The sequence below is a fragment of the Leopardus geoffroyi genome, chromosome C3, assembly GCF_018350155.1.
Source record: "Leopardus geoffroyi isolate Oge1 chromosome C3, O.geoffroyi_Oge1_pat1.0, whole genome shotgun sequence".
NCBI lineage: Eukaryota > Metazoa > Chordata > Mammalia > Carnivora > Felidae > Leopardus > Leopardus geoffroyi.
This window is the reverse complement of record NC_059338.1, coordinates 84,807,850-84,833,739: the sequence shown is the minus strand read 5'-3', so window position 1 is coordinate 84,833,739 and position 25,890 is coordinate 84,807,850. Positions and strand designations below refer to the sequence as shown.

At 41.1% G+C, this 25,890-nt stretch overlaps 1 long non-coding RNA gene across 2 annotated transcripts in view; it reads right to left on the bottom strand.

Annotated features, from left to right (window-relative positions):
- The window catches only part of LOC123585469, a 65,014-nt gene extending 46,503 nt beyond the window's left edge, over positions 1-18,511 (bottom strand). Inside the window, exons 1-2 of one of the 2 annotated variants that reach the window (XR_006706212.1) lie at positions 18,252-18,511; positions 65-149 (exon numbers count right to left, since the gene is read on the bottom strand). This is a non-coding gene — a long non-coding RNA (uncharacterized LOC123585469). Of the gene's footprint in view, positions 1-64; positions 150-323; positions 649-18,251 lie in introns of those variants that run through there. The other variant, XR_006706211.1, reaches the window with a different exon arrangement.
- Positions 18,512-25,890: the final 7,379 nt, after the last annotated feature.

The following is a 25,890-nucleotide window of genomic DNA, read 5'->3' as shown; positions in this document are numbered from 1 at the left end:
CAATTATCTGATGAGTAAGTGTAAGGAAGATGGGAGCACCAGGGACTCAAAACCCTGCTCTTACCACTTAGGATGATTAGTTGGCCAGTCACATCATGTCCCATGTCACTTTCTTCACCTTTAACAGGGAGGTGATGATTCTTTGCAAACTGTGAAAAATCAAGAGAGAAAACTATATGTGAAAGCATTCTGGAAAAGGGTTTGTACAAACATAAGGAGGTAATCTGATTTACAATCATAAAAGATCTACATAAGTCACTCAGCATCTGCTCAAGTGTTAAAACATCATAACTACAGTCTATCTATAAAAAATGCAGAATAACCAGGAATGATATATTCTTTTTTGTTGTTGTTGCGGTGCAATGAATGAGCACAAACTTAGCTACTTAACACAACACCCACGTATAATATTACAGTACTGGAGGTCTGAAGTCCAGGCAGGCTCACCTGGGTTTTTGCTTGGGGCCTCACAAATTTGAAGTCAAAGGTGACAATTGGATTGGGTTCTTATCTGGTAACTCTTAGGAAGAACAGCTCCAGAGCTCATTCATGTGGTTGCTCAAGTTCAATTCCTTGGGTTATAGGACTGAGGTCCCTATTTTCTTGCTTACTATCGGTAAGATACCACACTCAGCATCTTGAGGCTGCTCTTAGGACCTTGCCCTGTGGCCTCCTCCATCTCAACAGCCTTCCTTGCATCATATTCTCTCCCTCTGACCTCCTGTTCTACAGCCAGCGAGATAAAACTCTTTTTTTTAAATGCTTTTTATTGTTTTTAATTTTTTTTAACGTTTATTCATTTGTGAGAGATAGAAAGAGACAGAGCATGAGCGGGGAAGGGGCAGAGAGAGGGAGACACAGAATCTGAAGCAGGCTCCAGGCTCTGAGCTGTCAGCACAGAACCCGACGTGGGGCTTGAACTCACGAACTGTGAGATCATGACCTGAGCCTAAGTTGGACGCTTAACCGCCTAGGCCACCCAGGTGCCCCATAAAAACTCTTTTTTTTTTAATGTTTATTTATTTACTTTGAGAGAGAAAGAGATAGAGCTTAAGTGGGGAAGGGGCAGAGAGAGAGGGAGAGAGAGAATCCCAAATGGGCTCCGTGCTGTCAGTGCATTGCCTGACACAGGGCTGGAACCCACGAACCATGAGATCATGACCTGAGCTGAGACCAAGAGTCTGACACTTGACTGACTGAGCCACCCATGTGCCCCAAAGAAAACTCTGCTTTAAAAATATTTTTAAATGTTTATTTTATTTTTGAGGGAGAGATAGAGACAGAGCACAAGCGGGGGGGGGGGGGCGCAGAGAGAGAGGGAGACACAGAATCTAAAACAGGCTCCAGGCTCTGAGCTGTCAGCACACAGCCTGACGTGGGGCTTGAACTCATGACCCATGAGATCATGACCTGAGCTGAAGTGGTTGCTTAACCGGCTGAGCTACCCAAGTGCCCCAGAAAACTCTGCTTCTACAGTGATTAGATTAGGTCTGCCAGAAACAGTCATTATTTTGATTAACTTAAAGTCAACTGATTAGAAACCGTAACTACACCTAAAAAATCCCTTTTGCCAGGAAATGTAATGTAATCATGAGTACAATATCTCATCGCATTTACACTCCTGGGGATTAGGGTTGGATATCTGGGGAAGGGGATATCTTAAAATTCTGCCCACCACAGATTAGGAACCCCTTGGAGGATAGCTTTGAATCTGTACAAGATCCCATTCATATACTCTTGGTGCCTCTATACTTACTTATACACAGCAAGTATTTAGTGTGAGTTTGTTATTTTTTTTATTTTTGTTCACTTTAAAAAAAAATTTTTTTATGTTTATTTATTTTTGAGAGAGAGAGAGAGAGAGCATGAGCAGGGGAGAGTCAGAGAGAGAGAGACCCAGAATACAATGCAGGCTCCAGGCTCCGGCTGTCAGCACAGAGCCCGATGCAGGGCCCGAACCCACGGACCGTGAGATCATGACCTGAGCCAAAGTCGGTGGCTTAACTGAGCCACCTCAGTGCCCCTAATGTGAGTTTTTTAAACAGAGACATGAGGCTTCTTTAGGGACATCTTCCTTGAAATCTCTGCTTTCATAAAGAAAATGAGGAAAGAAAGTGCTAATGATTGCTAATTATTGTACATCTTGCTAATAATTGTACTGTACCCACTTCACCTCTCTGCCACCTAGCAAAATACCCAACATACAGTGAGCCCACAATAAATCATGCTGAATGAATAAGTGAATGAATGAATGGAAGAATTTTCCACTTAGGCTCAACTGATGATCTCTTTTGATATCTGCATATTAAGCTAAGTTTTTTAGTCTTGTTTTTATTTTTTTTAATTTTTTTGGAAAAGAAGAGATTGGGGAAACCTCAACAGTAAGATTTTATTTTGCCTTTTTAAATTTTTTATACATGTTCATTTATTGACTTATTTATTCTGAGAGAGAAAGAGAGAGAGAGGCTGAGACAGAGGGAGAGAGAGAACTGCAAGCCAGAGCCCGACACGGGGCTCAAACCCACAAACCGCGAGATCATGACCTGAGCAGAGATCAAGAGTTGCATGCTTAACCCACTGAGCCACACAGGTGCCCCGATTTTGTTTTGACTTTTTAGACACTTTTTATAAAAGTTTCTTCAGGGATTTGTTCCACTATGACCTACTTGCACAGAATGATACTGTTCCCCATCCACACAGAGAACAGTATTTCCAGACAAGAAGGAGATTTACATAGATCAAAGGAGAGTTCTGCCTGAGGCACCGGACAGCACCTGAACAAGGACCAACTCCAAGAGCCTTCTCAGAAAGAATTTGAGAGCCTTACCATTTTGCTAAGGAATTTGACTTCACGGAGCATCATAACAAACTAGATTCTAGCTCAGCTAAAGAGTGAATGGCTCCTACCAAACAAGGCACAAAAATACTTCCATTACCCATCCGCGAAAATAACAAAGCCTCCACACTGTGCAAAGCTTCCTCTTTGAAAGCTGGATTGACAGATATTGGATTGAAGCAACGCAGCTTAATATCAAGAAACGACAGCTGGCAGCATAGCGGGGAAACACAACCCACTTCGCTGTGGATAAATCAATGTTCTGCTCTGAGCCATTACTGCATTAGTGGCTGGTTATTACTTAAAAATAAAAACTCGCAAATGTATTGGCTACACCTTCATCAGACCGTCTCTCTGGAGGCTTCTTTTATGATTCTTCTGTTTTCCAAGTTGCACAAAACAATTTTCCACTAAACCGTATCCCAGCATATTCTGCTTACTAAATCAAACCATTTACATAATAGGTAATTTAACACACACACACATACACACACAGAGGCACACAAATTAGCTAAATATATGTGTAAACAAATACCTTGCCAAGGTTTGGATACACTTGGGAAATGCAAAATATTTACACTGTGGTGGAAGGGGAAAATGGGAGTAAAGTATATATATGTCACAAGTTCAAGAACAAAATACATTACTATTATCTAATATTTATGATAGCACTTGCTACGCTATTCTAAGCACTGTATTTGTATTAATTCATTTCATCCTCACAGAAACTCTATGATGTGGGTGTATTACTAGTATCAACTCCCACTTACAGATGGACCTCTGAGCCAGGGAGGGCAGACAGAAGAGCTGGGTATCAAATTCAAGAAGACTTAATTATTAGACTCTGCTACTGCTAGCATACTCAGTGGTGGGCTGTCCAGACTTCACAACCACTTTGTTACCATGTGACCAGGTGCTGCCTCCTGCTGCTGGTTGGCTCCCAGTTCTTGGCTCCATTTCTCTAAGCCCCAGTTCCCACATCTGTAAAATAAGGATAAAAATAGAGGCAACCTCCAAGGGATAATTAATGTGAGGATTATTCATTTCTCCATTCGAAAGATATTCAGTGAGCATCTGCTCTGTGCCAGGCACTGTCCTGAACAATAAGAGGAATGGACAAGCTCCTGCCCTCAGAAAACTTACCTTCTAAAGTGAGGACTAGACAATAAGCAAAAATGCGGCAGAACTATACAGATTCTATAGGTGCTAAAGCAGTGGAGAGTGGACCTCCTCACTGGGCTGATCAGATACAAACCTGACCCTTGGGGTGAAGAAGCCACTGGGACATCTAGACATATCATAGAGAAAATGGTCTCACATTATTTAGCCAACACAGACTCAGAAAAGTTAAGTTTTGGCCTCAGGACACTGTGTCTAGTGAGTGATGGCGGCTGTGTTTTTCAGGTCTGTGGGACCCCCAAATCAGTGGTTATTCTAATGGAGATGTTCAATAAATGATCATTTTCTAAGCTGCTTGCAGCTGAAGAATCTTCCTCTTCTTCTAGGCTTTACATTATGGCTGGCTTTAGCACAACTGATAAAAGAAAAAGTGGGCAGAGATAGCAACTTGACTTTCAGGTACCAACTGCATAAAAGACTCTATCTCAAGACATGACTTCTTCCTGAGCTGGTCAAGGTCATCCATAGAAATGGGGATCAGAACGTGCCATCTCAGGAGAAAGGCTGATGAACTCTTAGTAAGATGTCACTTTCTGTTGTCAGAATCCTCCTGGGGTGATTTTAGACAAGTTAAATAATGTCTTTCTTCCCTGTTCCTCATCTGCAAAATGGGGCTAAGAGGAGTCCTATTTCACAGAGTTGTTACAAGTGTTGAGACAGCACCATTTGAATGTTTGAATGAGATACATCCAAATATACCCAAATTAAATATGATGATTCTGATTTTCATCCCCAAACTACTCCTACCCAGCCTTCTCCATTTCAATAAAAAATGGCAATTCTGTTTTTCAAGGGTCTCAGTCTAAAAACAAGCCAACAAAAAATAAATTTTCTGGATTCTCTCCCCCACAACCCCTGCCATATGCATTAACAGAAGTCTGTCATGTCAGCCTTGAAAATTACCCAGAATCCAACCACTTTCACATATTTACCTGCTAGAACCCCTGTTCAATCACTATAATCTGTCACTGGATTGTTGCCATGACTACTTAATGGTCTCCTTGTTTCCATCCTTGGCCCTCAATAGTCAATTCTCAAAGCAGTGACCAGAAGAATCCTTTAAAAATATAAATCAGCTTATGACACTCAGCCCAGAACCCTGCAATGGCTTTCTCTCTCACACAGAATAAATTCAAACCCTGGTCTACAAACCCTACACACTGTCCCTCCCCCATTTCCCTCTAAGTTTGTGTCCCCTCTCACATTCTCCTTAGGTCACAATGGTCTTCTTGCTATATTCCTTGAAAAACCCTTGCTATTCATGCTCTTCTCTGGGTCCTTTCCTTTTGCTTTTCCCTCTGGCTGGAAGTAACTCTTCCCCTTGGTATCCACATACATGCTCCCCACTCCTTTAAGGCTTTCTTCCAAAGTCACCTCTTCAGCTAGGTCTTTCTTGAACATTCTGTTTAAATTTCCAACCACCAACCCTCCAGCCAAGCACACAAATGTACTTCTTATCCTTCCTCCCTGGTTTTATTTTTCCCTTCACAGTATAAAACTTTTATTGCCTTACAATATAATTGACAAATATTTATTTTTTAAGTAGTTTGTCTCCCCTCCCTAAAATATAAATTTCAGGAGGGCAGAAATTTTGTCTGTTTTGTTCACTTGTTGTACCTCTGTTGCCCAGAATAGGGTTTCTCAACCTCAGCACTACTGACATTTTGGGCAGGATAATCCTTTATAGCAGAGGGCTATCTTGTATATTGAAGGCTATTTAGCATTGCCCTGGCCTCTGCCCATCAGTGCTTTTCCCCAGTTACAACTAGTCTCCAAATATTGCCAAACACCCCCTGGAAAGCAAAATATCTTCCAGTTGAGTATCACTGATCTAAAGCAATGCCTAATACAAAGCAAATGCTCAATACATGTTTATTGAAAGAATAAATCAATGTTAAATGAGTTAATGTCTTAAGTACATAGAACACTGTTTGGCACGTAGTAAGAACTCAAAAAATGTTACATTTGATGAATGTGTTATTTTTATTATTATTATTGCTTTGCTGTCTACATCTAGAATAAACTATGGAGGCAACCAAACTGTATTATGTGGAGCCCTAGGACTTGGTACAGACTTCATTTTTTAAATATATGTGAATTATTTAAAAAACTGCAGTACAAAGCCTCACACTGAGAAGCGTTAACACATTGGTTACCACCAATTCATTAACTTGTGTTGCCACGTTAAATTGTTTTGTGCAGACCTCAGAATACATCATCTTCTGCCATCTCTGCATATATTTTAACTTCTTATAAATGTGTTACTGATTCGGAAGGCTATAGTTTGGCACTGGTGTTTATTTTTATTCTTGTCTATTCCTGTCGGCTCATGTAAAACTGTTCAAGCAAGTATTCCATGGTAGCGTTGTATCAAACATACATTGATTTAATCTGCCCAAATTCAACTCTACAAGCTTGGCCAAAAAAATAAAGAGAAAAAGCATAATTTTCATTCAACATGGGCCCCTAAATGCAAGCCAATTACTTCATCTGGTGCTCAACTAAGCAACAGCAATCTGTTCCACCCTGGAGGAACAATTGGCTGTATTAGACTTAGCGGAAAAATGGGACACTCTACACAAAACTGATATACCATCTTTTATGGGAGATTTAGGGTATTTTTCATGGCCAAATTTGACCATGTATGTTTATAGTTCTTTTTTTATCTACAGTCTCAAAATGCAAAAAGTCTTTGAAAAATAGCATTTGGGAGTAACTCATATGGCAGCAAATTCTGTGAGGTTATTCATGGTCATTGGTTTCCCCGTGTGTCTGATTATGAGATGCTGCCCCAGACCCTGCTGAAGGGGTTACAAAGGAGAAGACACGTGCCTTATTGCCTTATGAAAATTCTGATTTTCAAAACACATGTGACCACACAGTTTCAGAAGATGGATTGTGGACCAGTAACTGGTTTTCTGCTCACTTGTTATTTTTTTGAGGCCTCAGTAGGCTGTTACCTAGGGGTACAGCAACACCACTGTAATGCACCCCAACCAATCCGTGCTCCCTGCTTGTATCTCATATGTCAAAAGAATGATAGTGAGTAAAAGCATATACAACATTTAGGTAGCTTTTGTACTTTGTGTAAGTTTGGGGTACTCCTTGTCTCATTTTTATATTTACAATATCAAATTAAAGTAGTTGTTATATAACCCATGAAGCCACTAATCACAGGGACTAACTATACTACACACAACGTCTTATTTATTTTTATAATAATAATAAGCATCATCATTGTCATGGCTGGTGGTTCATCTTTGAAGTCAAATTTCTTACCAGTGTTTTTTCACACTTCAGTAAGAGTTTAGTTGAAGAGCATCCTGGGATTAGGAGGTAAACTGTTAAAAATGGTCATGTCTGCTCCCACATGTAATATCTTATTTGTTCAGTGCAGACTTTATCAACAAAACCGGTAAACCACTAACCAGACAGATCAAGTTAAAAAAAGAGAAGACATAAATGATCCATAATAGAAATGAAAGAGGGAGTATCATTACAGTGCCAACAAGCGTGCAAAGGATAGTAAGGAAATATTTTAAACAACTTTATGCCAATAAATTTGATGATACATGAACACATTCTTTGAAAGACACAAACTACCAAAGCTGACTAAAGAAGAATTAGATAATTTGAATAGTCTTATATCTGTCTAAAAAGTTGAATTTCAAGTTACATCCTTACAAATTGATTCTAATGCTCTCATTTTTGAGCTCTAGATTTAACATGTAAGAAAGAATGCAAAGGAGTAGTAGAGATCTTTGGGGGCTTGAGCAGAAATAATCTGTAATCTTAGTTACGGCACAAGTTCCATAATGTGTACATCTTTTAAAACTCTTCAAACTATACACCTAAAATAAGGGGTGAATTTTACCACATGTAAATTATATCTTTAAAAACCTGAGTGAAAAGGGGTGCCTCAGTGGCTCAGTTATTTGAGTGTCTGACTTTGTCTCAGATCATGATCTCCCAGTCCATGAGTTCGAGTCCTGCTTCATGCTCTGTGCTGACAGCTGGAGCCTGGAGCCTGCTTTGGATTCTGTGTCTCCCTCTCTCTCTGGCCCTCCTCTGCTCATGCTCTGTCTGTCTCTCTGTCTCTCTGTCTCTCTCAAGAATAAATTAACATTAAAAAAAAAAAACTGAAGAAAGAAAGATGAAGAAAAAATGAAAAGTGGCCACTATTTGGGAACCAAAATCCAGGCAGAGTCTGAAACAGCAAAATTCAACATAGAGAGTGCTCAGATGACAAGCCCAAAGAAGGTTCTCAGGCAATGAAGTCTAGACGGAGTTATGGGTTTTACATCAAGTTGGGTAGAGGCCCTAATGAAAGCACAAGCCACATCTAAAACCACCACAAAGTCCTGTCCTCACTCTCCATCCAGCAGGCTCTAGAAGAACACAGAATCCATCTGACCTCTAGTAGCTTTCCCTTTGATGAAGAAACATTTCTCTTCCTTCTCCATGGCTCCTGTGAGAAAGTAGACGTACAAGTGCATGGAGTGGTTATAGCTGCTTTCCTTGGGAAATAACCTGCTCTTCTCGAATGCGAGAGAGACATTTTTTAGGTGAACGACAGAGGCCTAAAAAGGAATTAAAATAAATTTCTTTGCACAAAGCAAAAAATACATAAAACTAAAGAATTTTGTCTCCTTTTACTTCTAGGACCTAAGATTTTATTAAAGCTCAGAAGTGTCACTTGTAGACCCAACTGTCATCATTTTTGTTTTATTTTTTACTACTTTGTTACGGGCTGAACTGTATCCCCTACAAATGTGTATGTTGAAGTCCTGACCCCTGCTACCTCAGGATGTGACTATTATTGGAGATAGGGTCTTTGAAGAGATGACTAGGGTTGAATGAGGTCATTAGTGTGGGCCCTATTCAAATCTGACCCATGTCCTTATTAGTAGAGGAGATTTGGACACAGACACACATGGAGATAAAACTTTGCGAAGACACAAAGAGAAAATGGCCACCTGCAAGCCAATAAGAAAGGTGTTTAAGAAAAAAACAACATGGGGCACCAGGGTGGCTTAGTCGGTTAAGCGTTCAACTTCGGCTCAGGTCATGATCTCATGGTTCATGGGTTTGAGGCCTGCATCCAGCTCTGTGCTGACAGCTGGAACCTGGAGCCTGCTTCGGATTCTGTGTCTCCTTCTTTCTCTCTGTCCCTCTCTCACTTGCTCTCTGTCTCTCTTTGTCTCCCAAGAATAAAGAAAAAAAAAACACATTAAAAAAAAAAAAGATAGAAAAAAGAAAAAAACCCCTACAGACTGCAGACACTTTGACCTTGGTCTAAAATCATGAGAAAATAAACTTCTGGCCTTCAGCCTGTGGCCCTTCATTATGGAAGCCCTTACAAGACTCAAATAGTGACTTTCTGGGCAGTGGGTACATAATAAATACAGGGAAAACTCTGCATTAGGAAGCTATGATCTCTGCCTTGCTTGAGCCAAGTCACAGCCCTCACAGAAAGGGCAAGAAACTCCAAATGAGCTTGTCCCAAATGGAGTCAGACGTGACTCAACCATGCTGGACACTGGTCTCAGCCTTCAAGTTCATTTTAGCAGCCCTGGAGCGATTGTAGTGTGAGCCTTTTCTGTATGATTTCCTAATGGCATTTGTGCCTTGTTCGTGCCCATATTTGAAAATGAACAAAACAAGCATTTGGTTAATTACATATTTTTAAATCTGAGCAAATTTTATTCCTGAATCCAGCCCAGCTTGTTTTTCGCTACTCCAAATGCGACAGTGAGCTATGCGGGGTGACAGAGTAATTTTCTACCCAAAAAAATCACAACAATAATTTAAGAGCCCCAAAAAGAAACAGGAAGAGGAGGACAAGAGAGGATATTTATTTTCAACGAACACAGACGGAGCATGTTCTCTGTTCTCCGTACCAGCCTCTTCATCAAGGAGCACACAGCCTCATCTCACGTTCTCTGAAAAGCCTGCTTTACAACATACTGCTTCACAGCAAGGACTTTAAAACAAGAATGCCTTGGGTTTCAATTCTGGCTTCATCACTTACTGCTCTGTTTCATTTATCTAGCTTTAATCTCTCTGGGGCCTGCGTTCCCTCATCTTCTAAGTTTTATTACTGTTTGGAAGGCACTTATTAATTACTATCCTTCAAATTCAATAGAAACTGTCATCGTTTGTATAAGAGTTTGAGACATTGTAAAGCACTTTTACATACACTATTGTTTTTATCCCTAAAATGCCTCTGCGAAGCCAAGGGAGGGTATTGTTACACCTGTTTGATTTGTAAGGAAATTGAGTCTAAAGAGATTTGATGACAAGCGGGGAGATAGTTTTATACTTAATTCCACATCTTCAAACCCCTAATGCTAGGCTCTTTCCCATCAGTACACTGCCTTCTCCCTCCCTAAAGGTGACCTGCAAGGTTGCTTTAGGCCAGGATTTATTTCAAATACCTGCCTTCCCTCTTGCAAGTTGTAATCAACAATCCATAAACCAGGCAGACTGCAACCACGCCAGACAAATGCAAGTCTGCTAAATGCCTTTTGCTGAGACAACTGATATCAACGATGATGATCTACACACACATACACACACACACACACACACACACACACACACGCATCACATACATCCCCTGGGGCTCCCTGCCTGGAATCAGGTCATTTTAAGAACTCATTTAATACAACTATGCTTTGAAAGGCAACTGCTATTGGCTCAGAACGGCACTGTCCGAAGGCAGCCCACTCCTGGAGCCCTAGCTGCTGACGGCAAGGGCCATTAACTAGCCTCCCGGCTCTTCATCACAGAATTTCCCCAGCATGGGATCTGAGTGATCTCAAGTCAAAGGCCATTTGCCTGGGGTATGCTCTCTGATGCAGAATGTCTGGGCCTGGGCCTTGGCTTGTAAAGCAGGATTGCTCAGACTTTTTAAAATGCAATCTTCAGTATAAAAGATATTTATGTCGTGACCCAGCCGCAAGTGTGTTTGGAAACAGTGGGTAGAGAAATCAGTTTGGTGAGTACAACCAAAATTTTTAAAAATTAATTAGATTAGAAGGGGATGAAATGGAATGAAATAATTATAGAATAGAATAGAAAGCGTGTTGCATGTGGTCAGGATGATCTGTCTATCTATCTATCCATCTATCATCTATCAATCAGTCAATCATGTGTCAATCTATCTATGAACTGAGACTTCACGTTTAATCTACTTCTGACTGTGAGTCATAGTCAAAAAGGTTTGAAAGACCACAGTGCAGACCATGTCAACAGAAGGGTGTCGCAGTGGTTGGGGATTTGAAGAAAGAGCTGTAATAAGGTTTGAGAAGATGAGTGAATCCTACTTCTTCCCTCACTGGGTTCTTTCAAAGGCTCCTCCTCGTCATTTCCCAGCAACCCCCTTCCTTGCTGAGCACACGCAGTCATGTGAGATAGAGCCTGTGACATCCCCAGCCTCATGGCTGACCACTCCGTCGAAGTAATGAAAAAGGAGGCCATGAGGCTGGGTGACTCTAATGCCTTGATAGCCTGTGAGCAAACCAAAACCCAAGCCAGGCTCAATGCATTGAAATTTGAGAAAATGAAACTGGAAAACAATTATCCGAGACAGCCAACCAGACTTCCCCAAATAAGTCAACTGCTTACGGCTATAGCCAACCAAAAAATTTCCTTGCTTTGCTTCCACATCTCTATAAGGACTTAATCCTAAACTCCTGTTTGTGGCGGGTTGGGGACGGGGGGGAGGTTCCCAACCACCTTTGGTTTAGCAGCACCTAACTCAAATCAATGTATGCTCAAATAAACTCTTGAAAGTTTTCATGTGCCTCAGTTTATCTTTTAACAACTCCTGTTGCCATCCTGCCTAAGCTTCAGCCACACCAGTGCAGTTGCTGTTTGGGGAACAATCCAAGCTCCCCCATCCTTACAGGGTTCTGCTCGTCTATTTCTTCTACCTAGGATTCCTGTTCTTACTGTGCTTCTGCCTTGGTTACTCCTGTTCAATGCTTTCAATTGTACAATGGAATTAACCACCTATCTCCTCCAGGAAGCTTTCAGATCTCACTGAGTTTTCATTCATTACCAGATTAGTCCCCTCTACATATTTAAATGTGTGAAGAAAGAAATCAATAAGCAACTAAGGAAGTGATTGACAGAATGAATAAATGAGTAAAGCTTTTCCTGTCTTAGGATCCTCTAGAGTGAAGCAGGTACCTATACCTAGAAGGAACAATGGGCAGGATATAGTCCATCCTTGACTATACGGATAAGGAAGTGGATACAGAAGAAGAGTCACTTCCAAGGGTCTCACTGGAAATTAGTGGGAGTAAGGGCCAAATTCCCGGTTTCTTGAGAGATCCATATCTAGAGACTCATCTTTCCATTAGACCTGTATTTACATCCCAAAGAGAAGGGAGAAGCAGGGGAGACCTTGTCTGTGGTCTTCATCCAGGCAACAGGGGGACTCCAAGAAATGTACACTTTGAAAGGGAAACTCCAGAAAGGAAAAAAAGAAGCAAACTTTCCCTAGAACTAGCCCAGCTGATATAAGCAAAACCAAAAGAAGAGGTGAGTAGATTGCTTAATTCTGTGAAAAATGTGCCCCATTAGGCTGAACCATCCAGACTCATTAGTTTGGAAACTAAATTGCCTTTCAAAATATCGTTGTGTTACATCAGTGTTTAGAAATTCCTCTTGGCTCTGCAAATATTCAGTCTTGTGAAAAGAGATGCCATGCCCCTGAAAATATTTTCAACTGTCTACAATATGATTCTCTAAAATATTAGAGGTAGAAGAAAAAGAGAAACTGCCCCAAAGTCCTCATCTGATCATATAGAGAAGGAGGCAGGGTACTTGCTTGCCCAGGCTGTGCCCAGAACCTGTCCTGTCCCTTTCATGTTGGGGCACTTGCCTCCCACCATACTGCCTTATCTTTTGCTCGTTGCAGATTAGTTTTCTTCTTTAATTTTGTGAGAGAACATTCCTCCCAATTATAGGATTGAGATTTATGGAGATAACTGGAAAGCGTGAAATTCTATTGGCCTTCTCCCAGATTCCAAGATATCAGAGGAAAGATTGCAACACTGTCACATCAAATTAAGTGTCGGATGAAAAGAGCTCCAGGGAATCTTTAATCCAAGAGCTCCTTTCCATCTCACTCTCTTTCTCTTTGAACTCCTGCACTTTAAATAAAGCTTAATGGGAGCTGATCTCAGAAATAGCCACTTTTTCTCAGCACAGATTATATTGGGAAGAGATTTAGAATGGTAAGGTTGTGAAGTGTGCTCGGGGATAGTAATATGACTTGGAGAGTTCTTTGCATTTTACATTTCTTAACCAATAGTCAAAGAGATGCAATATTGAATATTATTTAAGTATTTATTTTAGAATATTTTGGGGCTTAATTTTGGTTGCAAAGATAATACAGAAAGCTCCCACATATCCCTCACCCAGTATCCTCTATCACATACACCTTACAATACCGTGGGACATTTGCCACCGCTAAGGAACCAAGGCTGGTCATTATAACCAACTGAACTCTACACTTCATTTGGATTTCACTAATTTTGCCCTAATGCCCTTTTTCTGTTCCAGAGTCCCATGCAGGAAACCATGTTCCATTAAGTCATCCTGTCTCCTTATACTTCTTTGATCTGTAACGATTCTTTCAGATTGCTTTTGTTTTTGATGACCTTGACTGTTTTGAGGACTCCTGGTTGGAGAGTCCATACATTGGCCTTCACTCTGCACTTGTCTCTTATCTTTTTCACAGTTAGACTGGGGTCATGGGTTTTGGAGAGGAAGCCTGCAGAGCTAACATGCCATTCCCGTCATATTTCGAAGGTTCTTGTGATCAACATGACTTATTGCTGATGATAACCCTGATTGCCTGGCTGAGACATGGACTAAATCAAAATGGAAAAACTTTTTAACCACGTGTAAATCACTTCCGTTGCCAAAACTTCTCTCACTACACTTCCCGGGAGTACAGAAGACAGGCAGTTTGCAAAGCGTATCGCATTCTTCATCCTGCTAGTTCTTTGTTCATGCTGCTGTCTCTGCCTAGAACTCACTCTCCTTCTGCCTTGGCTAATCCCTGCTCATCCGTCCATATTCAGTCTTGCCGATACTTACATTACTTTTTCTGGGACCCTCATTGCCTAGAGAGGCAGGGCAGGGTATCCCTACGTTTGTTCCCACAGTGCCCAGTTTGCACCATTTGGCATGCTGATTTATATGTGCTTACTCTCTACCACCTCCCTCTCATCTGTGAGCTTCTTGAATAACATGGCCATGTATTATATATTCTCACCCTTAGGGCGTAAGAGCGCATAGAGGAAAGTTGAGAAATGCTCACTGAATAGGTGAGAGAATGAATAAACCAGAGCCTTACAACATTGTCCAGTGGATATTATTTTCATTTTTAAGATGGGGAAACTGAGGCTTGGAGACATTAGATAACTTCCTCGAAGTTAGGAAGTAAGTAAGGACTGTGTCCTTCATGTCAACTTCAGTGCTAATATCTCAAGAATTTGAAATGACCTGGTTATGTGTGCAAATTCCTTAGTAGCTAGAGGTGGTTTTTGTGCTGTCTTGCCTCTTCTTCTAGGTTCAGCGGCTACTATTTGGGTCTTGATTACAGTGTTTTAATGTAATGTAGTTGAACCTTAATTGTAAGAGCTTCATGTTCTCTCCTAAAATTTGATGCAGGGTGCCCAAGGGACTTCAAGGTTTGTCTCTTAGAAAGTGAACTTAAGAGTGTACCTAATGTTGGAGGCCCAAATGTGATCATTCACATTATTTGCACTTTCAGTTTGTGAGATATATATATATATCTCTCAGTTTGTGAGATATATATATATATATTTGGAAGCAATTGCTAGTCCTAATTTGGATTACAATCAAGGATGTCTGTTCATAAAGATCACTACATTTGGAGCTCATCCTTTGCTTTATACGGGATGATGCAGAGATCCAGAGAAGTGATTTATGTGCTGAAGGCCAACCAGCCAGAAGGGGATGAGACCATGTCCTGAAGCTCCTCACCATGCCCTTCCTCTCCATCACTTGGGCTCCACTAGAATTGGCTGACTTCCAGAACACTAGGTAGTACATACATTCTCCACGGACTATGATAAAATATTGGAGTTGCTGAAGACAGAATGAAGAAAACCTGGGCCATATGTACAGCCCTTCTCTCACCCCTTCTTTGTCCTCCTTTGCTCTTTCCTCTTCCCTCCCCCTCCTTCTGCTTGACAAGTGGGTTACAGTAAGAGAGAGGGAAGTGGGCACAGTGCCAAACTAATTATAACATCTAAACTTAACCTACAGCTAAACAAACATATGCTAGATTTTCTAGATGAGTTCCAATTTCAACGATTCTGTTCACTCTCCCTGAAGAATTTCTCACAATGCTACACTCAAAATGGGAACCTCACCACTCCTAGGAAAGGTGGGCAGTCCTTGTAGCTGTGCCAGAGAAGCTCCAGCTGACTGACAACACGGGTAGAATCTTCTTTCCTGGCATTCTGCATCATTGTTGTTTTCCAGCACAAACTCTCAGATCACCGATTCCCCCTAACTATTGGTTAAATATCCTGTCCATTCCCATCCACAGCTGCCAACCCAAGGACATCCCAGCTGCAACAGTGGCCATCAGACCACTGCAGCCCCTACTCAGATTTTTTTGTACGGCCTCCAAGCTAAGAACGGTTTTTGCATTCTTGAATGGTTGAAAATAAATCAAAAGGATAATAGTATCTCTTGACATATGAAAAGCACATGCACATGAAATTCAAATTTCAACATGCATAAAGTTTTGAATTTCATTGATTAAAAATTTGTAAAAATTAGTTTTTGCTTTTTTTATATAAGTACCTATATAATCGTCTCAATTTTGTCTCTTGGCCTACAAAGCCTAAAATATTTACTACCTAGCTCTTTACATTAAAGATTTGTTTTCCCCTGTTATGGAGAAAAACTGTAATGTCATAGTTAGAAACTCATGTTTTAGCAAGCTGACTTGGATGGAATCCCCATCTGTGGGGCTTCAAAGCTGGGTGATTTGGGGGCAAGTTACATACCCCTCGCAAATTTGCTTGTCAATTAAATGGGAGAAAATAGCACTTGCCCTGTAAGAATATCAATGAGGATTAAAAGGGAAGATACACGTAAGGCACTTAAGCGTGTGCCTGGCACATAACAAGCACTCAGTAAGTGTTGGTTATTATCAGTGTCTACATCATCATCCCTGTTATCTTTGTCATTTATTATTAAAGTGATTCTTCTGAAGTTCAGTTCAGAAACTCGAAATCTCTCTAAAGTGGGTCCTCTACTGAACCGGTGATTACGGGGAGAAGCTGATAACAGGAAAGCATGTAAAACTCCCTTTCAGGCTCCTCAGTCCGAAGTTCTGATAACAGGGAACCGGTATACTGGGCTCTCACTGAGATGCTGATCTAATTAAGTTTATGCACATTAGAGAGTCTACAAGGCTTAGCCCTCACAGAGGAGGCATTTTTGTATTAACAGAGTTACTTATTTCACCAAATAAATCTTTAGTTGTTGAAATAAGTAGATGATGGAGAAGGGAAATTGGTCAATGATGGTAGAAAAAAAGAATACTTACCTAATTTTTGTGCACAGGAACCAGTCCGCCCTTAGTCCCTGTCAATGTCACCTTATATACTTCTCACTACTCCCATTTAGGATGATTCAATAACCCTCCCTCTGCCTCCTCCAGCCCAATACACATTACATCACCTACACACATACTTTAATTTGTCTTTACGAAAGCCTGATATATATAAAAATGGCATTGTATTGTTTTGTTTTTAAATATTTATTTTCATTATAAATGCCATACTACCATATTATTGAAATTTGGGGAAACAAGGAAATAAAAGAGAAAAAAGCCAATATCCCACTTCAGACCTTACTTTTCCTGAGCATATGCTTTTTCAGAATTGTACTCATTTTTTAGGTATATTCGTATCATTCAACAAAGTCACACAGCGCAATTTTCACCTGCTTGGTGAAAACATTTTTCTGTGTTATTTTATAGCCTTCGTAACCATTGGTTAGTTGTAGGCTGGACACAGCTAACCCGAATGGTAACTTTGAGGGAATTAAACTGTCCTTTTCCCAAGCCAAGGCAGTCCCACTGTTGGATAAGCAGAGCACAGACTAGATTTCAGTGTTTACTGGTCTCTACTTGCCCTTGGTTGGGTGGCCTTGTACAGTGAACAATCTAAAGCACTATGCATGGCAGCTTTGGCCAGCTGCATATCTGTTCACATCTCTATCCTGGAGTCTTAGACTATGAATCACAAGATGCCAGTTGTGACCCTTTGGGGCTTTTACTTCACCTGTGTTTTTACACTACTGAGTTCTGAATCTTTAAAGGTATGATAGATGTAACGCCAACGATAGGTAGGGGAAATAATAATAAAGTAACAAGCCACAAAAATAAAAGAACAACACTAAGAAGGACTCAGGAAGCAGATAACTAGGTTAAAATCCATCTCCTCTACCACTCGTTGTACAGCGAAGTACAATAAAACATTTATTTGGTCTTTGTCCCCAGTTCCTGGCACAGGGCTCCTAAAAACCCTGGGGTTTTCTGAGTGATAGGTGTGTCTTTTATTACTCATAACAAGGCCCCTTTTGATTATATTTGAGTTTATGCTAATGAAGCGTTACAGGGTAGAGGTCCCAGATAGCATCAGGATGGGAAAAACCAAACCTGTGATCAGTAGGTAAGAACTTTCAGCCCCTCCAGCCATCCACCCCACCCTAATGTCAAGGGAGGGAAGGGAGGGGGGCTGTAGATTCAGTTATAAAAACTCTTGAACGACGAAATTTAGAGAGCTTCTGAGTTGAAGAACACATCGATGTGCTTGGAGAGTGGTGCACCCCAACGGGCTCCTCACATTCCCCCACTCCACGCACCATATACCTTGCCTTATACATCTCTTCCATTTGTCTGTTTCTGAGTTCTAGTCTTTATGCAAAACTGGTACAGGAAAACCTTGGTTTGCGAGCATAAGTCATTCTGGAAGCATACTTGTAATCCAAAGCACTTACATATCAAAGCAAATTTCCCCATAAGAAATAATGGAAACTCAGATGATTTGTTCCACGATCTAAAAATATTCATTTAAAAAAGGATGACGACACTGTAATACTCTACAAAATAATAAAGAAAAATGTAAAGAAAATAGAAAGAAAAGTAAACAAATTAACTTGCACTTACCTTTGAAAACCTTTGTGCAGGTGTGAAGGAGACAAGAGAGAGGAGGGTGATTGTGTAGGACAATTTTCACTATCACTAACGGAATCACTGCTATCTATTGGCTCGATGGAATCCTTTTCTCTTCGTTCAACTTTAACAAGGAAACTGTCCAGTGACACTTGCCTTTGCCTCCTTTTGAGGACTTTGTGGAAATGTGACATCACATTGTCGTTAAACAGATTCATCGCTTGCCCTGCTACAGCCTTATTCAGGTGGTGCTTTTCCACAAAATTTTGCAGTTTCCCAAATTTTACACATCTCCCTAATCTCATTTGAAGTGAGGGATTCCTCCACCTTTCTCTCCTCCTCCTCCTCTGCAGACGAGAGGTAGATGTAGACTTCTTGTGAAATCTTGCAATTTCGACCGCTCGCATACCTTGTTCATACTTCTCGATGATTTCCTTCTTAACTTCCACTGTAATCATCTCCTTTTTCTTACTGCGTTTGTTTTCAATCTTTTTCTGCATGGGAGCCATTTTATATGCTCGCACGGATGTTGACTATAGTACAGTATTAATAAACTCTTGTCATGTACTGTGTTTAATGTAACTGGCAACAAGGCAGCAGAGGAAAGGGTCTATATCTGCAGGCAGCCTGACCTAGAGTGAAGCAAAGCATTCTTAAGCTTACTCTTGTCTGGAAAAGCAAAGGACTGTTCATAGGCGCTTTGAAGAGACAAAATACACTAGTGCCAGCTGTAAGCACCTTCCAACATTCTGAAAAATCACTGATTTCTGCCAAACACCACCGTCTGAGACGGAGCATCCAAGTATGGGAGAGGATCACCCACAATCCTGGAGACAGAAAGAGAGAAAACCATTGGCTCAGTTGTGATCATGTGACATTCAGTGTCACGTACTACTCATACTGCAAGACGTCACTCATTTATCAAATTAAAATTTATTAGAAATGTTTGCTCATCTTGCAGAACACTCGCAGATCAAGTTACTCATAACTCAGGGTTTTACCATAAATGTAAATAGGTGTTTTTCTGAGTTCTGTGAGTCATTTTCGTAGATTATAGAACCTGATGAAGGGAGTCATGGGAGCCTCCAAATCTGGAGTGAGCTGGCCAGGAGTGTGGGTGGCCTGGCCATTCCATCCATAGCTGGCATCTGAGGTAGGGGCAGTCTTCTGGGGTCTGTGTTACCTCTGGGTGGATAGTGTCAGAATTGCATTGCATTGCTGGATACCCAGTTGGGATTGGGGAATTAGAGAGCTGGGATGGGAAAATGACACACATTTGATATCCGAAGCGGGGTCAGAAAACACCACACAACACCCTTCATGACTGCCGGTGACAGTTCATAGAACAGGGGAAGAGATTTCCCCAGCATGGTCCAAGCATTCCCAGGTTCTCCAGTTCTCATTCCTTCCCAAGCACCCACTAATGGGAGTGCATTACACTTGTTAGGCAAAACACTCCCAAGGTACAACCTCCCCAGGACAAATCTGGGGAAAGAATCTTCTCAACCACAAGAACGAAAAAACTAATTTTGGAAGTGCTTCATAATTTGAAAAGTTCATCTCTACCCATAGCATCTGTAAATCACATTATCCTGCAGAGTAGAGTGAAGCCCTTTTTATTTAACCTTCCCCCCTTCTAAATTGGGCCACTTGGAGCTTGCAGGGAAAAAGAACAGACCCCATGGCAAGAGCTGCTTCCTTCATTACTGGAAGAAAATCAGTGCAATCGCTGTCCTAGCAAGGATTCAATTAAATTCTTAGCCAAAGGCCCTTGTTCTCTGTAGTTTCTATCTAAGGAAAGAAGGCGAGAGAAAGCTCTTGATCTCTTGATGACTCCAGGTTTTGCTCTTAGCTTCATCAACATTTTATTCATATCTCTGTAGTGGTACTCAGCATTGCAGGATTTATCTTTTTGCTGCTTTCTCCCCCTCGCCTTCTCCTCCCCTATTAAACTGGATGCACCTCAAAGGCAGGGTCGACTCACCTTGCACAACAGAACCCGGTAGAGTGTCTGGCCTATAGCAGGCATCCAGTGAGTAAGTGGATGAGTTTGTGGGAGTCTATATGTATAAATAAGGCATGAATGAGTACACAAATAAATAGCTAGTTAGGCTAATAAGGCCGACCTTTCAGGATTCTTGCAAATAAGGAAGGAAACTGGAGGGAAGAGGGAGCACAGTTCCTAGTCTGTGTCCCTGTTGAGTAAACACTAAGTTTCCTCCGTTCATTTGCTAAATACAAAGGCTCCCATTTTGCCTCTGGGGTTTATGATGTCATTATCATTTATATGTTGCTTTACTGTAGTAATTGGACACTTTTAAGAAGTCCTCAGCTCAGTTTTTGTCTGTGCTTTTAGCTGTTATGTGTCTTATTTTATCGCGGTATTGCAATGTATTCCAGGGAGCAAATCTCTATTCTCATGTTATAAGCAAAGAGCCTCCTTGCCAAGGATGGTTGAGTGTTAAGTGCAGCAACTATTTGGGATGACAAGTGGGGTCCTTGAAAAAATACAGGGTATATATAGAAGAAGATAGTCTTTAACCTAGAAGGGGGAAACATCAGCATATTGCAATAATTTAGGGAGAAAGTGGGTAAGAATATCTTAATTTTAAATGATATATGAAACCCACTCAGCCATTAAAGGAAGAACATTTTTTAACCTTTAAAAGGGGGGAGAGGGGATATCTCTCTAGTATGCAGATAAAATAGTATGCAGAAAAAAAATTGCTAGGAATATCATAATTCAAAAGCAGATACTAAAACTACCCAGCCACAAACAGTGTATAAACACAAAGCCTTTCCAGACATTATATTTGCTCATTAAAAGAGAAAGCACTTTCCAGGTTTGATTTTCTATTTTATTCTGTTTAGCTGTGTGTGTATAGTACTTCCTTTTATCTTCACTTAATGAGAAGAAGCAAAAGAAAATAGAGTAGGAATTGCTAAGTCAAGTTATGTTCATTTTAGCCCATCAGAGGTTTGTTTTGTTTTTTGTTTTTCAGAGAATCGGGGTACCTCCAGAATATTCAAAATAAACTAAAATGGGATTTTGTTTTTCTTACTCATGCCCAACCTCCTTAAAAACAAAAACAAAAACAAAACCACTCTGCCCACTGACCTGTATGAAACTGAAATTTGGCATCCATGAACCAAGCCATGGTTCTTTTAAAAACCTTCAGAGTCATAGCCATTCTCTCCCTTGGATAGAACCACAGGATACCTAAATATAATTACTATTTAATTTGTTTTCTCCCTCTTGGTGATGATAAACTTTGTTGCAACAAAGTTCCAATTAAGGAAGAATTAAGAGAAACCACGCCTCTCTGGATCTAAGCAGAATTCAAGGGGGCTCCTGGCTTGGGTCTTCTAAATGGGAGAGGAGCCAGATTATTTGCGTAGCTTAATTTATATCCATTACAATTACAATATGGTGAGTCTGATGCTGGTAATGATGGCTTGGAAGCCAGCCAAGGTTTCCCTTTCCCTCCGTCAGGCTCTGGCCGGGTGTGCCTTTCAGAGCCCCTCCCGCCCAGGCTTCTTTCTATTGTCCATAACCAAAAGGCTTTCCCATTCAGGCCACAACAAACCCCACTCAGTACCCACGGTCAAAATAAAAAAGGATCAGCACATAAATTTAACTGACGGAGTCACCAGGGATTAGAAAACAGAATCTGGCAATAAATATGGTAATTAGGTAATTTGAGACTTTAGCGCAAGGTCTTTTGAAAATGCAATCTCAGAACTGGAGTCTGGAGCTGATTTTTGCACCATTAAGGAGAATTACGAAGAGTCGAAACTTTTTAATGATATTTAAGTATTTTTCATTGGCCAGTTAGTAACTGCTCTGTCCACACTAGGGAAATTTTAATGATGCGGCTAGGAAAAAGACCCCTAGCCTATTCCAAGCTGCCCAGTCCAAAGCAAACTCCCATTCCTGTGGAAGGCAAAGCAGAGTTTGGCTTGAGTATGTAATGAGCACTTAATGGATGCTTAAGAATTCAATTCAGCTGCTATTTAGAAGAAAGAGAAAGAGGTGGGGGGAGGGAGGGAGGAAGGGAGGAAGGAACCGAAGGAGGGAAGGAAGGGGAAGAAGAATGAAGCAGCCATCTTTTTTCCCCCCTCTAATTTAATAGCGTGGACGTTTTAATTGTTTTGCCATTTCACAGAGGAGAGTTTGGGACATTTAATCAATCTGTCGGTTGTGCCTCAGCATGCTGTGTTGGCTGTGAAGAAGCCTTGATTCATCAAGGAAGGCTTCCCTTTGTGTTTGGAAAAGGAAGAGAGAAGGCAGCTCAATGTGACTCCCTTCAGAAGGTCACTTCTAAACACCCAAGACTGAGTCTGGAGCTCCTCCTGGGGCCATTGCCTCCCGTCTCCCTGTACCCTCACAGGGGCGGTTGTATTGAGATCCCTGGTTTTCTGGTCTCTCCTCCTCCCCCAGATTCTGAGCTCCTCCAAAGAAAGGACGATGTGCTGTTCCCTATGGGACTCCAAGTCTTTCCACAGCTCCTGGTACATAACGGCTCAGTTATTTATTGAATAAATGAGGGGGTAGGGCCCATAGGAATAAAAAATGCTCTCATCATATAAAAAGTCTGTGTATTGGAAAGATTCCAGGTTCTATTTTCCTGCAAAGGCTATTTGTGTAATTCCTTGTACTGTCCTAAACTATAATCTTTGAGGCCTCAAGATAAAAGAGCCTTGGAATAGTAGCTCTCAACCTGATTAGTGATCAAAATCACACTCAAAAGTTAAAATATCGATTTCCTTGTGAAATTCTAGGATGCGGGTCTGAAATACTACTGTTTTGTCGTAGTGGAATTGGTAGCTAGATCTCTACTTAATCCTGAAACACTGGAACCGCTGCTTTTGAAATTAGATCATCTAATCCTTGCAGTTGATGGATTCGGTCATTGGCTAGAAAGAATAAGGGACCTTGGGCAACCAAGGTCAAAAGCAAGTCAGTGGCAGAGGCAAGACTTGGACCTACGTTTCCTGATTCTCAGCTCTTATAGCTCTTTCTTGAAATTCAAGTGCTTAAGAGTTTACTGAGCACCTATTATGTGCCAGCACTCTGCTGGGTGTTGGAAATAAAAGACAAATAGTAATAAAGCTCCTTTATCAAACGCTTAGTATGTATGCAATACAGAGTGAGGTGCTTTATATAACACAACCCTGGAACGTATTATTATAACTGACTCAGAGAATTTCAGCCTAAAGAGGTTAACTTGCTCAACAGTAAAAAAAATAAAAATAAAAATAAATAAATCACTGTTTTCTAAATAGTGGGTCCTGCTGGGGGGGAATTCAGTCTAACAACAGAGCTCAGAAACACCTCTATGCGGTTTGATCCAGTTTTCTCCCCCAACACTCCTCCCACCCCTATCTTTCCTGGAGCTGGTGACTTTGACAATATCACTCAAACTGGGGAAGGAGACAGACTCTCTTCAGCATAAGATACAGGATATAATAAGGTATAGAAGATGTGTCTATAGGAGCTGGGTTTTGTGGAATAAGGCCTTTGTGGATTTTTTTTTCTTCATATAATCACCCTCTGGCAGACCAGTGAACTGTGAAACCCACTGCTTCTCTTTCCCACTTCTATCCCCAAACCCCAAACCCCTGCTAGGCCTCTAGCAGCTGCAGAAACAAACATAAAAGGATACTTAATGCAGAAGAGTGGACTTTGAAGATAGGACAGAGTGGGTAGACAGGGTTAAAGGGCTCAGGGTGTTGATTTGGGAAGAAAGAAGGTAAGTGGGAAGGGTCCCAAGGGTCACACCTTGCAGGTGACGAAGGTGGCCCAGGAACCTGCTTGGAAATCCGAGGACAAAACCCCAAACCCATGATGATATGGAACTCAGGAAGAGGCAAATGATCTAAAAAGGCCATTCCCAAATGCCCGTTATTTTATAGATTCTCACTCAACAGAAAAGCGAAATATCTTATCCAGGATTTCATGTGCTCTTTATGTGTTTTCTGCTGATCTTAACATTTTCTGACAGACTGTTCTATCCTTGTCTTCCATGGTGGGGTGGAACAGGGAACAGAACAATGAGCACATTCCAGAAGTGCTATGGAGCCCAGATAAAAGAGAAACGAAATCTGCCTGAGGATAGGGTGTGGGATGAAGACAATTATCAGGGAAAATGTGGCAATGTTGGGGCAAGCCCTGCAAGCAGAAGGAGCCTTGAAAGTATAGCTGTTTGGAACACGACGCTCAGGCAGAGGGTCTCCTGTTCTGGAAACTTGCTGAAATGTGGATTCTTAGACCTTCTCTCTGAGACTTGACTCTCTGAGGTTTAGAGGAGGGTTGTTGTTTTTTTAAAACTTGGTGTACCTAACTCAAATTCAGGAGGTCCCTGACCTTGGAAAACATTTCACATCTTTATTTTCACTAACCCTTATTTTTCGTAACATGATTTTTAATGTTTATTTATTTTTGATAGAGAGAGAGAGAGAGAGAGAGAGAGCGTGCAAGTTGGGGAGGGACAGAGAGAGGGGGACAGAAGATCTGAAGCAGGCTCTGTGCTGACAGCAGTGAGCCAGGTACGGGGCTCAAACTCACAAACTGAGTTAGCGACCTGAGCCAAAGTTGGACGCTTAACCGACTGAGCCACCCAGGTGCCTCTTTTCACTAACCTTTAAGTGAAGTTTAGCATTTTGAAAGTAGGCCACAAACTCGGGAAGTATCAGTATCTGTGATGCCACCAACAGACACCCCAAATATTTTGAAGTCACGTTATTACTGTTGTAGATACCGCAAAATAATGTTTATGCTGAAACAACAGAAGCTATTAAACTTGATGTTAAATCTTATTTAATGTGTTAATAAACATATATATTACCACATCAGAAAATTGATATATAGTTATAGAGATAGAAAACTATATAATTATTTCCCCTTGTAGGTCCCACGTATTTAATTGTGTGCATTGTGAGAAGGGAGTCCAAGGGAGGGGTCTGAGCACAAAAAGTGCCATTACTTCTTGCAGGGTAAGTTCCAAAAATCTCCATTTTTAATATGTAAACCTGGTATTTCTGATGCTAACGGTCTAGAGATCAAACTTTGAGAGATGCTGGTGTAGGTTATGTGTGTATGTGTATATGTGTCTGTGTGGTTGTGGGGGAGGGGGTAGGAGGTCGGTGTGAGTGTGTGTATGAATATGTGTGTATGTGTGTGTACGTGTATATGTGAACGCATGTGTATATGTGGGTATACACGTGTGTGTATGTGAATGTGTATGTGTATGTTTGTGTACGTGTATATGTGAATGCGTGTGTATATGTGGGTATCTATGTGTGTGTGTGTGAATGCATGTATGTGTGTGTGTGTGTGTTTGTGTATGTGTATGTGTGAATGCGTGTGTATACGTGGGTGGGTGTGTACGTGTGTATGTGAATGCATGTGCGTGTGTGTGTATGTGTGTACATGAATGTGTGTGTACATGTGGGTGTGCATGTGTGTGTATGTGTATATATGAATCCGTATGTATATGTGTGTGTATGTGTGTATGTGTTTGTGTGAATGTGGAGGGGTAGAAGGTGGGTGTGAATGTGTGTATGTGTGTGTGTGTTTGTGTATGTGTATATGTGAATGCGTGTGTATATGTGGGTGTGAATGTGTGTGTGT